The 18018-nt window shown below is 43.4% G+C and overlaps 1 long non-coding RNA gene across 1 annotated transcript in view; it reads left to right on the top strand.

Moving 5' to 3' along the window:
* The first annotated feature begins 2485 nt into the window (after nucleotides 1-2485).
* LOC122700478 overlaps nucleotides 2486-18018 on the top strand; it is a 104839-nt gene continuing 89306 nt past the window's right edge. The window contains exons 1-2 of the long non-coding RNA XR_006342782.1: nucleotides 2486-2608; nucleotides 3028-3091. This is a non-coding gene — a long non-coding RNA (uncharacterized LOC122700478). The remainder of the gene's footprint in view (nucleotides 2609-3027; nucleotides 3092-18018) is intronic.

Here is an 18018-nt window from a genome sequence, read left to right as displayed (position 1 = left end):
TTATTAAACATTTATGGCCATCTGCATGGGAATCTCACAATCCATCAGTAATCTTTGTGAAGTTATGTCATCATTATCGCCATTTGTCAGAGGAGGAAAGTAAGACACAGAGAGACAAAATGACAAGTAGTCACATTGCTTTCCATTTGACTATAATTCCTTTCATTATCAAGCGAAATCAAAGTGTTAGCGCTGGATTAGACAGGACTTTGACTGAGGCGAGAAATCATTATTTTGAGTCCCTTCACAATACTTCATACAGTTATAATAGAAATAAAATTTAAACAATAAGTGCAGATATAAAACAAAATCAAAGCATTTCATTTTCTCAAAATCAAACTAAGCCTGTAGCCTGGGAGGCTGTAGGGAAAGTACATTTCAGTCATTTCTGGAGGCTCCATTCCCTTTCCCTCGGTCACATCCAAGTTTTGGAGACATGAGTTATTGCTGGAAGGCGGGGGAAATAGTTCTTTATTTTCAATCCATTCTAGACTGCACTGAGCTCCCCATTACCAAGTCTGAGTGGGGAAAGTGGAATCTCTTGAAGACAAATGTCTCAGTTCCCTTTGTGCCAAGGCTTTGTTCCAAGAATATTTGTTCACCCAGGTGAGATCTTCAAGGACTGGAGTCCAACTCCCCCAGTGCCCTGGCAGGCACTCCACTCTCCAAAAGCAGACCACATCTATTGAATCTAACACAGCAGAAGTCTCTACAACTTTGTGGATTATCTCCATCTCCTGCCCATACTTGGGGCATCTCGTCTTTTTTTCCCTCTTGCTTTAACCCTTCTATTGCATTGGCACTGCTCTATCTCTGCTTTTTTTGCCGGCATGCATGTTAAGTCACTTCAGTGGTGTCCAGCTCTTTGTAGCCCCTTGGACTGTAGCCTGCCAGGCTCCTCTCTCCATGAGATTCTCCAAGCAAGAATACTGAAGCAGGTTGCCATGCCCTCTTCCAGGGGCTCTTCTTGGCCCCCCTCATCTCTTATGTTTCCTGCATGGGCAGGCAGGTTCTTTACCCCTAGTGCCACCTGAGAAGCTCTCTGCTCTTCTTGACACCCTCCAAGTTCGCCAAGTACAAGATCCTGGAAAAGAGAAGTTAAGAACATTCTGGGATCAACTTCTCTTAACTTTGCAATGCAAACTTCCCCAGAAGCAGGAGAGCACAAAAGTCCCATTACCTGGTCTGGGTGTCAGGTTGAGACAAATGAAAGAACAAAACATGGACTATATCTCAATAAACATCCTGCCATATGATGTGATCCTTTCACTTCCTTCTCAAAGAAGGGAACCAGCAAAACAGCCCTAATTAAGTCCTGCCCTATTCCACTTTCAGAATATTGATTTCAAGTCCAGGTGCTCTGCTTTGAAAGGGTTGTGAGCCTACTAAAGAAATGCGAAACAACATCTTAAGAGGAACTGAGAATGCTTAATTAGGGAACACAAACTGAAAGACTATGCTAGAGAAGAGGGGTGCTGAGGGGCTTTATAAGGAAGAGACAGTCTTGGTAGGTAGAAGACCAGAAAGTTGCCATGTGGTCCATAACCTCAGGGAAAATGGAATGGTGTGACTGCTATTGGTTTTACTAATGATGGTGATATTCAGAGCCTGAAGGACAATATGTCAGAGTATTATAAAAGAGATATTTAAATTTAATATTTTTGACTTATCTGGTGGCTCAGTGGTAAAGCATTCATCTGGCAATGCCCGAGACTCGGGTTCAATCCCTGGGTCAGGAAGATCCCCAGAAGGAAATGGCAACTCACTGTCTTGCCCGGAAAATCCCATGAACAGAGAAGCCTGGTGGGCTACAGTCCCTGGATTGCATAAGAGTTGAACATGACTTAGCAACTAAAGAACAACAAAAATATAATTTAGGCTACTTGATCTTTAAGGATTAACTTTAAGGAGAAATTTTACCCCAGAATTCTGTGTTAACAATAATCAGCTGTGCTGATAGCCACTGTGGCTTGTCTTTATCCCTACGTGGCAAATACCAAAACAGCTAAACTACTTCATCTTCACAGATGCTGTATGTGTACGTGTGTGTGTATTATCCTTCTTTCTGGGAAGGGACCAGGTGTATTGAGGAAAGCTCAAACTTTCAAAAATCTGTGTCTCTAAAGTTACTAAGAGAACTCGCTTAAACAGAAATCTGAGAAATGCAGACCAGCTGGCCCCAAGTAAACGCACAGTCTTGTGGCAGAGTGATGTGTGTGTGGTTTAACACAACCAGGGAAGTCAGAAAGAGCTAAAGAGGCTTTCCCACAGGGGCTGGTGCAATCCAGGGATTAGTAAAGGGGGGAGATGGGAGGGAATTTTTATCTGTGATCTGGAGACCTCTTAGGGGAGATTCTTTTTCTCAGTGAGAGAACTATAGACATCACTGCCTAGGCAAAGGCTTAGAAGACTGTCTGTTCCAAGTCTTCATGTTATTGATGAGGAATGTGTGATCAGAAAGAATAGAGGACTTGCTGACAGCAGACCAAGTTTGAGATTCAGCTTTCGTTGCAGCTTTCCTCACCTTCTTTCCCTGGATGCATGGTGAGCTGGGGATGCTGTGCTTCTCTGCAGGAGTATCTTCCAAAAGTCAAGATTTGAGAAAATAGTGAGTTTTGAACATTTTGTAAGGTGAGGCTAAAAAAGGGAGGGCCTCCCCCTCTTTTCTGCTTCTTTAAATTCAATGCAGCCAGCATTTCCCAGTCCTGCCGCTCACCCTCAGTGCTCCTCACATTGTGTGTGCCTATGCATTGCCTGAGGGGCTTGTTAAAATGCAGATTCTGTAGTTGGGGGCTGGCCTATAGTTCTGCATTTCTGACATGCCCACAGGAGCGTCTACAGCTTTTCCTGGTGATGGGGGGCTGCCACTGAGCCCAGACTCAGCCCTCTGTCCCTCCCAGCCTCCTAATGACCTGCAGCTGGTGGACTCACCTGTGGGGGTGGGCGGTGGGCACAGACCCCACGTGGATTCACTAGGGGAGGGGAGGGGGGCAGCCATTTTCAGTCAGTCTGCTTCTCTTTCTGCAGAGAGAGCTGCCCAGGTCAGAGTTTGGTAACAAATCTCCTGTTGAATGTTCAGAAGAGGCTCTAGGTAAGTTAATTTGGCAGCAGCTACTGTCGCCATTGGTTCCTACTACATTTAATTCTCCAGTCTCTCAGATACTATGGCTTAACAATGTTTGTTACGTGGAATTAGGGCAAATTCACAGATCGAGGCTTTGGGGGCATCCTTACTACTCTGTACAATCAAACTGAGTGTGTCTAGACCTTCAGACTATTAATGCTTGCCTTTCCCCTCTCTGCCCACCCTTCATCCCACCAAGAAAACCTATTTGAAGCCCGCAGAAGTTCATTTTGAGAATTTCATTATCATTGTGCCATTCGTAATTCGCTGCTTAACCTCTGCGGATGGCAGCAAGTGCGGTTTTGAACAGTCCCACTGGAATAAAATCACAGGGTTAATAATCTCTGCTCTTTGTGAGTAATTTGAAAAATGGTATCCTGGAAACAAGCCATTAGCAGAAAACTATTTTTTAACCAATTTCCATAGAATATAAGAAGTCAAACAGTGACTAGAATAATTTCACTGTGAGTTATGTTCCCCCTGACGCGTTCACAAGTGGGGCAAATCTACGGGCACTGCATTTCTGAGACTGACCACTTAAAATTTAAAAACAGCATTCAACCAGAGCTGTTTGATAAAAGTACGACCACCTACAGCCCCTTTCCTAGCTGAAAGAATGCCGTACACACCACTATGTATTTTTCTTCTTTGCGGCACCGAGTGTAGTGTTGGGTCCATCCCAGCAGGCAGAGCTGAGCTTCACTGATCTTTCCTTTAAGTGTTGAATGGTGCTGAACTGCATGGGAAGTCTGTAATTGAATAACCGTCACAAATTGGGTGGGCTTTTTGGATGTTCCCCAGGGTTTTGAGGAATCCTTAGGAATATATGTGCTTAGTTGTGTCCAATTCTTTGTGGCCCCATGGACTGTAGCCTGCCAGGCTCCTCTGTCCGTGGAATTTTCCAGGCAGGAATACTGGAGCGTGTTGCCATTTCCTACTCCTGGGGACCTCCCTGACCCAGGGTGGAACCCACATCTCTTGTGTCTCCCACATTAGCAGGCAGGTTCTTTTACCACTGGGCCACCTGAATGGTGCTGAACTGTATGGAGTCCATAATTGAATAACCATCACAAATTGGTGGACTTTTTGGATGTTTCCCAGTATCATGAACTTGCAGTTTCAGGGAACAGAGTGGGAGACACAGAAGGAAGCTCATGGTTCCCTGAAGCTAGATGAAGTAACAGTCTGGATGAAAGCTGGTCAGATGCAAACTTTGGAGTCATCTAGAAATTCTTACTGAGAGAAGACGTTTCTCCCAGACTGGGAGCCGTGAAGACAGAGGGGAACTAAGAAGGCTGTTGTGGAGGCAGAGGGATGAACCACCAGCACTGAGGTTCTGGGAGATGGGCTGAGAGGGTGCTCTCTCCGGGCTGGGGGAGAGCTGCTGTGGCATCAGGGGCAGCGTTCACGAGCTAGTAGTGCCTTCACCTAGGGAGAGGGGCCCTGGGGTATCAGGTTAACCTAGCTACTGGCTGGCACTGTCGCTGAGCAACCCAGGTAGAAGGGGAGAGAGTTTGCTAAGGGAGGGAGGCTGGGAATACGGAGAACCATTTCCCATGCTGGCTTACTGAGCAGGGCTGCTCCTAAGAGCCAGCTGTGGGTTTTGCTCTGTTTTTGCAGCAGGTGGCATACAGTTTAGTTGTGTGGAGGAATCTGCTGTTTCAGTACCTCATGTACAGTTAAAGCGGCCTGAAGGCTGGCGGGAACCTGGTGAATTTTAGCTGTCACTTGGGTTCCTAATTTGCAATAGCCTGTTACCTGTGTTAGCCTTCGTGTTCTGCTGTTGCAAGAAGCTGTGTTCCAAATGTCATTCCTGAATGCATGTTCCACACAGAGCATCTTATGCCTGACCACTCCTTCTGGGGCTTCCTTGCATCCATCATCTCACACCCCTGCTGGCTCATCCGCTTCAGGCCCTCGTTACACACTATCACAGTAGCCTCCTGACTGGCTTCTCTGCCTATGGTGTTTTCCCCCTCCATTGGTTCATCAAAGGCCAAGGCTTACAGGGAACTGATTAAACTACCACTCCAATCAAGGTCCTTACTTTCTTCAGAACCTTTGATGGCTCACTTTGCCCAGAGATACCATCACCATGCCTGAGCTGGACATTTAATGGGTTCTGTGGGCTATCTGTCCACCCCCACCTCCCTTTCTAGGTAGATATCTTAAAAATAAAATAAAGAACTTATTTTGTATTGGGCTATAGCTGATTAACAAAGTTGTGGTAGTTTCAGATAAACTACCTCTTCTCATTTCCCCCAGTGCCTGTGACTTTACTTGACCCTAATGGTGAGAATAAAGTCTAAAATCCAGGTCCCCATCCCTGCCTTTCTGGTTTATCTCATTGCTCTTCATCGTACAGGGCAGACAATTTCAAAAACAACTACACATCTTTAATAAATCAGAATATATGAGTATTGGCATTTTCTGGATTAATTACCTTTCCTAATCTCAGATATGCAGATGACACCACCCTTATTGCAGAAAGTGAAGAGGAACTAAAAAGCCTCTTGATGAAAGTGAAAGAGGAGAGTGAAAAAATTGGCTTAAAGCTCAACATTCAGAAAACTAAGATCATGGCATCTGGTCCCATCACTTCATGGGAAATAGATGGGGAAACAGTGGCTGACTTTATTTTTGGGGGCTCCAAAATCACTGCAGATGGTGCTTTCAGCCATGAAATTAAAAGATGCTTACTCCTTGGAAGGAAAGTGATGACCAACCTAGATAGCATATTAAAAAGCAGAGACATTACTTTGCCAACAATAGTCCATCTAGTCAAGGCTATGGTTTTTCCAGTGGTCATGTATGGATGTGAGAGTTGGACTGTGAAGAAAACTGAGCGCCGAAGAATTGATGTTTTTGAACTGTGGGGTTGGAGAAGACTCTTGAGAGTCCCTTGGACTACAAGGAGATCCAACCAGTCCATCCTAAAGGAGATCAGTCCTGGGTGTTCATTGGAAGGACTGATGCTGAAGCTGAAACTCCAATACTTTGGCCACCTCATGCGAAGAGTTGACTCATTGGAAAAGACCCTGATGCTGGGAAAGATTGAAATTGGGAGGAGAAGGGGACAACAGAGGATGAGATGGTTGGATGGCATCACCGACTCAATGGAGATGACTTTGGGTAAATTCTGGGATTTGGTGATGGACAGGGAAGCCTGGTGTGCTGCAGTCCATGGGGTCGCAAATAGTCGGACACAACTGAGTGACTGAACTGAACTAAACTGATGTAAGATGTTTATATTTTATTGCAGTGTAGCTCTCTCTTGGGGCTTCCCTAGTAGCTCAACGGTAAAGAATCTACCTGCCAATGCAGAAGACGCAGGTTCAATACCTGGGTTGGGAAGATCACTTGAAGGAGGGCAGGGCCACTCACTCTAGTATTCTTGCCTGGGGAATCTCATAGACAGAGGTTCCTGGTGGGCTACATAGAGTCCATGGGGTCTCAAAAAGTTGGACATGACTTAGCGACTAAACAACAAGCTCCTTTTCTAAATAAAGAAAAGTCATCTTTAAGGCACAGTGCGTGGGAGCCATAGGAAATCCTGAATCACTGTAGCTATCACATACTTCTATGGAAAAGAGAAAGAAGAGAAAGAATTTTTGAGCTAACAGGTTAAAACAAGAACATAAGACAGGCTTGCATTCATGACTCTTCCACATTAAAGTTAAATTGATGAAAAGAGAAACCCACAGAAAACAAGCAGGTACTCACATACATGACATCCATCCAAGAAATGCCCTTTTTCATGGACTTTTAAAAAAATTTGTTGCACTTCTGTCAAAGCAAACCAGAGCAGACAGCAGTTAAAATGCTAAAAACATATTTACTCAGGAACTATTGCAGTAGGTAAACAGAGACATCAGTGTAGTTGTGTTCACTTCTAAAGGTACCATGGATGAGTTAGGGTTTAGAATTAAGGGGCTGGATGGGAGTCAGTGGGTGGGAGGTTACTAAAAGTCAACATCAGGGGCCAAGAGGGATTTCTGGCTAAACCCATTTAATAGGATTTTTGCTGAAGGCAGGCCAGGGTGATCATTATCACCTGGTAGATGGAAGGGGATGAGGAGTTTGATCAGAAAACAGTTATCCTCAGAGGATGGGAGGTGGTTCTAGGAGAGTTAGCTAGATTCTCGCTCTTGAGAACAAGGTACAAGGATGAGGCTGAGCTGAGGGCTTAGAGGAGCTGGAGTGCACTTTGGTTAAGAGAGTCTGTCAGTTTCTTGCCTTTTTGGCCACAGTGTTTGTGATGACTGTTTTTCCAAAATGGCTTCCTGCTTTGCCCTGGATATTAATGTGAACAATGGCCCTACTTGTGTATGTGTATACGTATGTGCGTGCTAAGCCCCTTCAGTCGTGTCCGACTCCATGTGATGCTATGGACTGTAGCCCGCGAGTCTCCTCTGTCCATGGGATTCTTCAGGCAAGAATACTGGAGTGGGTTGTCATGCCATCCTCCAGGGGATCGTCCTGACCCAGGGATCGAACCTGTGTCTCCTTTGACTCCAGCATTGCAGGTGGATTCTTTAACTCCTGAGCCACTAGGGAAATCCCGTATATGTGTACATACACACACACATATGAAGTTTGGTGTCCTAAGGCTTTGCCCAGGCCTCGTAACACACTGAAGGTGGTCTCAAGAGAATACAAAAAGGATTTTTGTTCTTGCTTGAGGATTTTGGTTATTTTCAATTGGAGGAATTTGAGATCTTCCTTTATTAGTCAAAGAATATTGAAGCCAAACTGACTTTGATTCACTTAAGCCTTGAAAACTCTCCTCTCCACCACCTGGCAAACTTTTCAAAATAAGATCATCTACTCATTTACCATCTGCAGTTTGCAGCAAGACGATATCCCTCTCCCTATTTTCTGATGACTACCTCTTGAGGATGGAGGAGAGGCCTTGGGAAGAAGAGTGAAATAGCGCTGTGGATTGAGAGGTGACTGTGTTTAAGCAAACCAAATAGATACCAATAGCATATTTACAAATATCTCATCATGAGCGCACTTCATCCCCAGAGGGGAAATAATTGAGTTGAAGATCCGTCTTATTGATTTTTGTCTGATGCAGTTATTTTGATTTGCGTCCAAGTTGTTGTTGTTGTTTTTTCACCACCAGGAAGTTTTACTTTGCCAATATGCTTCACAGGAAAGTACTGAAATAGAGTTGCTTCTGCTACTAAGTCACTTCAGTCGGGTCCGACCCTATGCGACCCCATAGACAGCAGCCCACCAGGCTCCCCCATCCCTGGGATAGAGTTGGGGGTGTGGAAAAAGGAGTAATGCATTTTTCTATGGTATAACTTTACTGTAGAACAGTAGATTTATAACTCAATCACTTCCAGGCATTTCTCTTTGGGGGGTAGGTTGGGGGGGCAGTTACGTTTTTCCATGGGGATAACTGGTATTTCTATGCAAAGTAATTTAAAATAGTTATGACTAGCTTTAAGGCATGCCAGATAATTGCATTTTTTTTTTTTTACGTTTTTTTTTTTCCTCTCCTGAAATTTTTTTTTTTTTTTTAACTCTAACAGTGAATTTTTCTCTGCCTTTTCCTTGTTTGCCTCAAATATTTGTTGAATAGATTTGGATAAACACATGGGCAGCTCTCAGCTTTACAAAAGGAGAGGAGATGGAAAGAATATCCTTGTGCTTGGCAGCCTTTTTCCAGGACTGAAGCTAGTTTCTCTGGTTCTTCTGGAAGATGACTGTCAAAAATAGAGAAGGAGGGACTTCCTTGGTGGTCCCATGATTAGGATGCTGTGATTCCATTGCAGGGGGCATGGGTTCAGTCCTAGGTCGGGGAACAAAGATCCCACAAGCTGAGTGGCATGGCCCAAAAAAGGAAGAAAATAGAAAAGGGATTTTTCATAGCTCAAAATTGACCCTCCTTTTGTTTTGGAGGGGGAGTAGGACAAAATCTTAGTTTTAAGTGTCATATGGTATTAAGAAACATTTTAAAAAATTATACGCCTGGGCAGCCAAACCATAATTGATATTTTAGAGAAATTAAATGATTGTCTCCTAATGAATCCCTAATAATACTACTAAAAATATGAAAAAGAGGGACTCCTTGGTAGTCCAGTGGTTCGGACTCAGCACTTTTCATTGCCGAGGGCACAGGTTCAATCCCTGGTCAGGTAACTAAGGTCCCACAAGCTATGCAGTCCACAAAAGAAAAAGAAAACTCTGCCATTACAAGCTTATTTGAGGGGTGTGTGTAATATATATATATATTTTTTTTTTCATTTTCCCTTGATGGTTATTAGCTATAAATTGGTATTCCCCTTGCAGTCGTATATACTGCTGTAAGTGCTTTCAGCTAGAAAGTCTCCATACTTAGGACCTTAGCTTTGTTCTATTCACATTGTGTTAATCTTTTGAGTCAAGCTGATTTTTGTGTGTGTGTGTGTGTGTGTTTAAAATTCTTGCGGAAGAAGAAAATACTCTGGATGGTAAGAGAGTATTGCTATTAAAATGCAACCTCAGACCTGTTCTACCAAAACACTGAAAAAGTGACTGGGCATCACTCCATCATTGATCCTGTGGGCTTGTTCACAGCACATCTCAGAGAGACCAAATGAATTAAAAGAGGATCATGAATTGCTCTGAAAATACCACAAGAACACAGAGTCTTGAAGGCTCTGTCCTTTTTCACCTTTGTACGATATTGATGGATCAGGTGTCAGGGAGGGGGCATGACATGAAGGCAGATTTTTCCTTCCTGTTGCCAGTGACTCTGCTGTAGTAGAAAAGTGAGATGCAAATACCCAGTCTTTAATGAAGCATACTTCTTTTCCTTTCTATTTCCTCTTCTTGAATCTAATAATGGGGTGGGATTTGGGGAGCTATAAACAGGCAAGGAATGAGAAGATTTCACTGTAATATGTTGTTATTGATAGGGCCTTCCAGGTGGCTCAGTGATAAAGAATCTGCCTGCAGTGCAGGAGACCTGGATCATGAAGATCCCCTGGAGAAGGGAATGGTAACTCACTTCTGTACTCTTGCCTGGAGAGTTCTATGGACAGAGGAGCCTGGTGGGCTACGTCCACAAGGTTGTGAAGAGTTGAACATGACTGAGCAATTGACACACACCCCTCTAGGTATTGTGGACCACTTGGTTACACAGTAAGAGCAACTCATGGGAAGACATAAACGTTAACCAAAGAGTGCTCCTAATGTCAGAAATGCTAGGATTTTATGGACAGAGAAGCTCTTCCTGAGTTGCTGAATATCTTTAGTCTCTGCCTTCTGGGTATGCTCCCACCAGCTCATCTCTCTGCTCTTTTGAGAGCACAGAGCAAGAGTTAGAATCCTGCTTTTGGATTCTGATAGAGTACTCCTTGTCCACTAACCAATACAAGTATGATGAGCTTATGGTAATGAAAACCTGATGAGGATGAAAAAACTTGCTAAACTACATTGTAAGAATGTATCAAGTACAATCAAAGTATAATTGGGGGTTAATGGTTGGTATTGGCATTAATAGTAATATTTTGGTTCTCAGTTGTCTAACAGCTTCAGCAGTCAAATTGAAACCTACTGTTATTAGAGATGGGGTTAAGTATCATAAGGATAACTAGGATTGGATGGTCAAAACATGCGGCTTCAAAATCCTTCCTTAGTCATGTGTGATCTTGGAAATCCTGTCACTTTCCCACGTCTGGGCCTCAGTGAACCCATTTGTTAAATGGACTTGAAAACTACTTGCTCCAGTCCCCCTCAGGTTATTGGAAATGCACAGAGGTATTTTTTGACCATCACAATGGTAGGGGACTATATGGCTGGCATTTAGCTAAGAAGGCAGGCAAACATCTCGTGAAGCAGGGGACTTGAGTGCACAGAAAGAGTCTCATTTAAAATGCTAACTGCACCCCAGCTGAGAAACATGTAATGGTCTTAATCTGTGTTGTATTCAGAATAGTCCATGAATAACAGCTCACGAGAAATGGGGCTAAGGGTTGGAAACAAGAAACCATTGCCAGAGAACTTCTTGATCTGATTTGATTTTTTTGAATAAGGTACTTTTATAGGAAATAAGAAAACACTTTCAGCCAGCTTTAAAATTCCTCATGGGTTATACTGGCCTCTAAGACATTTGTAAATCCCCTTTTTGTACTTCCTTGTTTTGTTTCTCAAGAAGCACTTGGAATATTTCATGAGACACACATAACCACGATAAAAACAAAGTGCTCTCATTTCCCCTAGCGTGTCCCCGGGTGTGTGGAGACTGCCCCAGCCAGAGCAGAGTGAGGAGTCCAATGTAAATAGCAGACTTCTACCTCTGCATGTGGCTCGGAGATTGAATTTTTCAGAACAAAATCAAATAATATTTTATGAAAACAGTCACCTTGGTTCCAAAATGATGGGCTAAAAATGCTCATTTCCCCAGGAACTGGACAAACCTAAGGTCAGGAATCAGAGAACGGAGAGCATTGCTCCAAAAGGCCCATTTCCTCATTTAAGGTAGGGGATTTTATGGTATGAAAGACTTACTTGAAATCACATGGTAAGTTCCTGTACCAAGCCAGCCCCAGAATGAGCATCTTGGTTTTGTACCATACCTTCTCTAGGTTTCTTCTTAGCAAACTCTGATCATAGGTGAAGCCCTAACAGCCACGATCAAGGTGTAAGGGGCCTAGGTGCCCACCAACTAGCCAGCATCTAGTGTCCTAGCAATCTGAAGTTCCCTGGTACACGACTGAGGTTTGCAGAGACACCAAACAGCCCTGCCTTGGTTATCTTTTGGCAGGAGTCCTTGCCTATTTCATGAAGATTGCTGTGGTAAATGGCAGATACACAGTCAACTTAAATAATTCGGATTCATTAGCTTGTGTAGTCAGTAAGGATGAGAGGTATTGTGAGATGCAGGGCTCAGGGAAGCCCATCTAGACTCACACCTCTCTCTATTTGCTTCTCCACTGTCTCTCACCTCACTGAAGGTGGGTTGTGTGTGTCTGCAATGAGCATATTGGTCAGGAATGTTGGCTGTCCTGGACTTGGAGCTTTCTCGTACCATGGCAGCCAAGTCAAGAGATAATAATTCTTATGAATTTCAGCAGATAGGCTTGAAGGAGAGATTCTGTTAGGCTGTATTCTGACCCTGAGCCAACTGCCATAGCCTTGGATCTGGAGTGCCCTCACCAGGCGAGAGGCTTAGTTGGCACCTCAGAGCTTAGGGGACAGGCGGGGCTATTTCATGGTTTCATCACCACGGAGAAAAAAGTGTCGGTTATCCAAATATGTGAATATTCACAGATTAGTCCAAGCTAAGGGATTGAACATAGAATATACTTAGGACTAGAGTTTTAAAAAAAATGTAGAGTAAGGTATGAATAAATGAAGGAATGGTAGGTGGAGGGGGTAGGACTTGAGCTGATGTTGAAGGTTTGGGAAGGAATAGTTGAGGCTTTGCAAGAGCAGATTTTGTCAGGGTCAGTGAGGGGATGAATCTGATGCTACTGAACATTATCAAAGAAGACACTTGGTCTTATATAGCATGTATATTTCTAGGCTCCTGTGTTTCTCCTAAGCACACAGTAGATGCTCAGCCATTCATGTAGTTGAATGCTGATTAGCTATATAGTAGTGTGGCTATTGCTACAGGCTTCTATGCAGACACTGCTTAATTTTCCCTATAAATGGCCAGATAGCAAATATTTTCAAATGAGTATTTGAGTATTTCTCAAATGAGTAAATGAATATTTCTGTGAACCCCTGGACTCTGCCATGATAGTGTGACACCAGCCATAGACAACAGTAAACAAATGATCATGTGGCGTTGTAATAAAACCTCATTAACAAAGTCGGGTGGTGCACTGGATTTTGTCTGCATTAGTTGATTCTGGTTCTTACTCATCTCTCTGCTTCCCCTCTTAACCAACTCCAAGCCACTCAGCTGCCAGTGAGCTCCTTTATAAGGTGTATTGAGAACATGTTACTCCCTTGCAACTAAGGTGTGTAGGGGCTGCCATATTTGTTTTAGATAAAAGGCCAACTCTTTCCCGTGTGTCTAAACCCTGGCCGGGCCCCTGACTGTCTGTCGAACCTCATCTCAGGTCCTTTTCCTCCTCAATGGTGTGTATCAGCCGATCTTGCCTTGCTCTACCCTTAGGACTCTCACAGTCCTGTCCTACATCAGGTCATCTATGTGTCCAGTGACCTCACCTGAATTGTTCCTTTTGCTTCAGTTCAGCTAGGTAGGCCATTTGTGATCACCTTGTCTAAACTGGGTGAAGCCCCCTTGCCGTTATCTTCTATCTGAACGCTGTTGGCTTTTTTTCAGAACACTTATCCCATGTGTAGTTATTTACTCCTCAGTTTGTTTACTTCTTGTCCCTTTCTTCCATTAGATTGTGAGCTGGAGGAAGGTAGAGACTGTATCTCTTCCATTCAGCTTTATGTCCTTAAGGCCTGGAAATGTACTAGGTATACAGTGGAACACTCAATCAGTCTTTGAATGATTGATTGATGAGAAGACAGGAGTTTTCTTCCTTATCACAGTTTCACTCAACTTCTGATTAAAAATAGAGCAGATTATATCACACAAATCAGGCTGCCTAGAGCTTCTAGTTCTCATGCCAGCTGGTCTCTCTCAGCAATTTGGGTTTATTTTCAAAATTATGATATTGCAAATGAAAAGAAAAGGCTAGAGTTGTGTGCCTACCACCCAGCTGCTACTATATCTGTGTTTGTTTTAGATTTTTCTGTCTTATAAACATTTTAAGTTAATTTTTCAAACTTAGACATTTATAAATCAAGTCTAAAATTTTTTAGAGCAATTATTTTTTTTTCCTTGGACTTTGTGTCTTGGAGTAGAAATTGTTTTTGAGCAAATCCTAGTAAAGACCAGGTCTTTTTTAGCACACAGTTCTTAGGCCAGTACATATTCTCTTCATTCTAAGCATAGCAGTTTACTATCTTCTGCCTACTTTTCCATGAGAATATGAAGCCTGATGATAGCAAGGCACAGTTACCTCATTTGGGGGAGTTTTCAGTTTTATTGTAAGTAAGAAGCCGGTTGCCAAAAAACCTAAGGTAAGGAAACAGACTGAAATTGGGCATAAAATTTAACTGAGTCTTCTTACAGGCAAGGAAGAAAAAAATAGGGCTGTCTTTCATGGTCTCATAAAAAGAAACAGCAGTTCTCCAGAAGTCAAACTGTTTTCCTTCTTTAGCATAAAAGAACAACTTTCATTTGTCCAGTTCTCGTGTTTATTCAGCGTTTTTGCCATATCCACTGACAGCCCCCTTGTTCCTTGTTTCTCCCCTTCCCCCTTTTTCTTGGTTTGAGGCTGCCCTTCGTGATGGTTGTCGTGATGGATAAAGCCCTCAGAATGGCCGCAGCGCCTTTATTAGTCCTGGGGTGAGCAATAGAAAGAACGTGATGTCTGCAGGAGGGTTACTGTGACGTGCCCCCGGTACCTGCAGGAGGTGATTTTCAGACATTCAGTCCTGAAAACTCACAAAGCCTGGCTGAGCCACAAGAGGTCAATATTTAATATTTTCCTCATTTTAGCAGATGGCAAGGTGAACCACAGAGCAGCTAATGACTCTGACACTCAGGAGCTGCCATCAGAGATTCTGATAAGCCTCAACCTGTCAGTCTTAAGGTTGCTGCCTGTGGAGGACCTTAGATAAGCCCTCTCTTGTGTGCAGGGAGAAAACTCTTTCACCACGGGAAAATCTGACAGAGAGCCCCAGCTTAACCCAGTGGTGAAGACCTGGGCTTAACTCCCACTGCAGCAAAGTACTAGCTTTGTGACCCTGAGCAAGTTACTTAGCCTCTCTGCACTTCATGCAATTTCCTCGCCTGTATGTTAATACTATAATAGGAACATTAATAGCATCACCTCATTTGAGTTGCTCTGAGAACTGCTTGTGATAGGCTCAGCACAGTGGCTAGCATCTTGTGGTCGTGGTGGAGGTTTAGTCGCTAAGTTGTACCTGACTCTTGCGAACCCATGGACTGAGACTGCCAGGCTCCTCTGTCCATGGGGATTCTCCAGGCAAGAATATTGGAGTGGATTGCCATTTCCTTCTCCATAGCAGATTGTTGTCTTGATAAACGTTAGCCGTAACTTGACACCCGTGGCTGCTCTGTTTGGGGCCCTGCCTGCTGTTCTCCCCTGCTACTCACTAGTTCTTTGCCTGGGATATTTGCACAGGACGCCTAGGACTTTTCAGAGCACCTTGTGAACACACTGGTTTTCCCCTGGGGTTTTTGGATTTCTTGGTCAGTTGAGGACCCACAGGCTTGTCCTTCCACAATGAAGTTACTGTTCATGCACTCCTTCTGTCATGCACAGCCTGGAGTGCATCCTTTCCTTCCAGAGTGGGACGGGGGCAGACTAGCCAACTTTTCTGGCATGTCCACTGTTGTTTAGTTCCTAAAAAGGAAGCTGCAGAAGCTTCTTGTCTTCCAGAGGACACACTATTTGCATCTTTAAGGTTTGCTAGAAGGTGGGGATCCTCGCCTGGCTCCCCTCAGCTTGTAGACCTAGTACCAGCAGAGAACTTCTTGAAATGTGATGCCAACACATCACTTATAGCATCAGATGCCAGAGATTTTCTCACAGATGTCCTTGGAGGCTGTTAAAAAATAAACTTGTCCAGCACCTCACCTTCTTTTTTTTTTTTCCCTCTTCATCTCTTCATGCAGGTCCCATGCTCTTTGCTGCATATCCCCTGGCAAATTGACAGCACCATCTAACTTCTTGCTTCTCTCTCCTGGCTTACTGTCTGTTTCTGACTATCTGGCTTCAATCTCAGGCCACCCTACAGGGGCCCATCCATCATGCCTGCACCACAGGCTGGTGATTCTCCCCAGAACTGGGCTGTTCAGTTTCCATCTGACCAGCCAGGTTCATCTTTTTCTCCTCAAAGATTTCTCCTGTCACACAGCTGCTCTTCTCTTAATCATTAAACCCCAAGTCACCAGGGTTGTTGACAGCCCTGATGTGCCCATCATTTAAGGAAGCCAAGGTGTCCCAGTATTTATGAAAGTTGTTTTGCATAGATGGGCGCAATGGAGATGCCAGACTGAGATAATAAGAAATACATATATATAATGGCCTTTGAACCTGGTTCATGATACAGAGTGCCTATATTCCTTGGGATTTCTTGTGTAAAGTCAGGGAGGGGTAGCTTTTGTTTTAATGAGGTGAATCTTGGTGGGCTCCTGGATGGAGTTGGTCACCAGAAAGACCAAGCCGCTTTTAGCCCCACCCCTGATTCTCCAGAGAGGGAAGAGGGGTTGGAAATGGAGTAAATACTTGACCATGCTTGCGTGAGGAAGCCTCCACAAGAATCCCAGTAGATGGGATTTGGGGAGCCTCTGTGTTGGTGAGCACATCTATATGCCAGGAGGCCTGGTGGTGGACTCCAGCCTCATGGGAACAGAAACTCCTGTTCTTGGGACCCTTCTGGACCTTGCCCAGTGTATCTCTTCTTCTGGCTGTTCATCTGTATCTTGATCCTATCTTTTATTATGTAATAACCTGGTGAATTTCAGTATTTCCATGAGTTCTGTAGCTGTTCTAGCAAATAATGAAAATCAAGGCAGGGGGTCATGGGAACCTCTGGTTTGTAGCCAAGTTGGACAGAAGTTGTGAGTAACCTAGGGACCTACTGCTTGAGATTGAGGCCTAAAGTGGTGGGGTTGGGGGGGGGGCAGTCTCCTGGGACTGAGCCCTGGCCTTGTGGACGCTGTGTTAACTCCAGTTAGCGTCAGAATGGAATCCAGTTGTAGGACACCCAACTGCAGTCACAGAGAATTGCTTGGCGTGTGGAAACGTGCACATCTGGTGTCAGAAGTGTGGTGGTAGTGTAAGCATAAATGAGAAACTCAGAAATATCTTCTTTACACAGAGGCTTTCTGTATTTCTTGGGAAATTTAGCAGATTGAGTTGACTATGTAAAAAATTATTTTATTTTTTATTATTTAATCCTATATATCAGGTTTATGCCTATTGTTTTTAATTTTTTATTTTTTGAACTTTATTTTTTTTACCGAAGTATAGTTAACAATGTTGTGCCAGTCTCTGCTTTAAAATGACTCAATTACACAAATAAATACATTCTTTTTTATTTTTGTACATTCCGTTTTTATATTCTTTTCCATATATTCACAGGATATTGAATATAGTTTCCTGTATTGTGCATTAAGACCCTGTTGTTTATCCATTCTAAATGTAATAGTTTGCATCTGCCAACCCCAAACTCCTACTCCATCCTCTTCCAACACCCCTACGCCCCTACCTTGGCAACCACAAGTCTGTTCCCTATGTCTGAGTCTGTTTCTGTTTTGTAGATAAGTTTATTTGTGACCTATTTCATATTCCACATATATGTGATATTAAATGGTATTTGTCATTCTGTGACTTATTTCACTTAGTAATTTCTAGTTGCATCCAAGTTGCTGTAAATGGCAATATTTTGGTCTTTTTTTATGGCTGAGTAGTATTCTATTGTATATATGTACTGCATCTTTATTTCTTGATGGACATTTAGGTAATTTCCGTGTCTTGGTTATTGTGAATAATGCTGCTATGAATACAGGGATGCATGTAGACAGATTGAGTTTTCCATCCTTTGAAGCAGCCTACCACCCTGCTCCAACATATCGTCTGATGATTGAATCTTAAGAATTCTGAAACCTATCATAATTTTCTTACATAGTTTTTGAAGAAAATACCTTACTGTAGGGAGATATTTGCCAACTGTCCTTAGCCTGTGAATCTATGTCTCCAGTGATAATTGTTTCTTTCCATCCCTACAAACAAGGGCAGGTCTGATTGAAGAAGTTGTTCAAAGATCAGGGTATGGCCCCAGTTCTACCACTTACTCAACAAGTGCTTCCATATAAGTTACTTTCCTTTTCTAGA

The sequence above is a fragment of the Cervus elaphus genome, chromosome 9, assembly GCF_910594005.1.
Source record: "Cervus elaphus chromosome 9, mCerEla1.1, whole genome shotgun sequence".
Lineage (NCBI taxonomy): Eukaryota > Metazoa > Chordata > Mammalia > Artiodactyla > Cervidae > Cervus > Cervus elaphus.
This window is presented reverse-complemented; position numbering and strand designations above follow the sequence as displayed.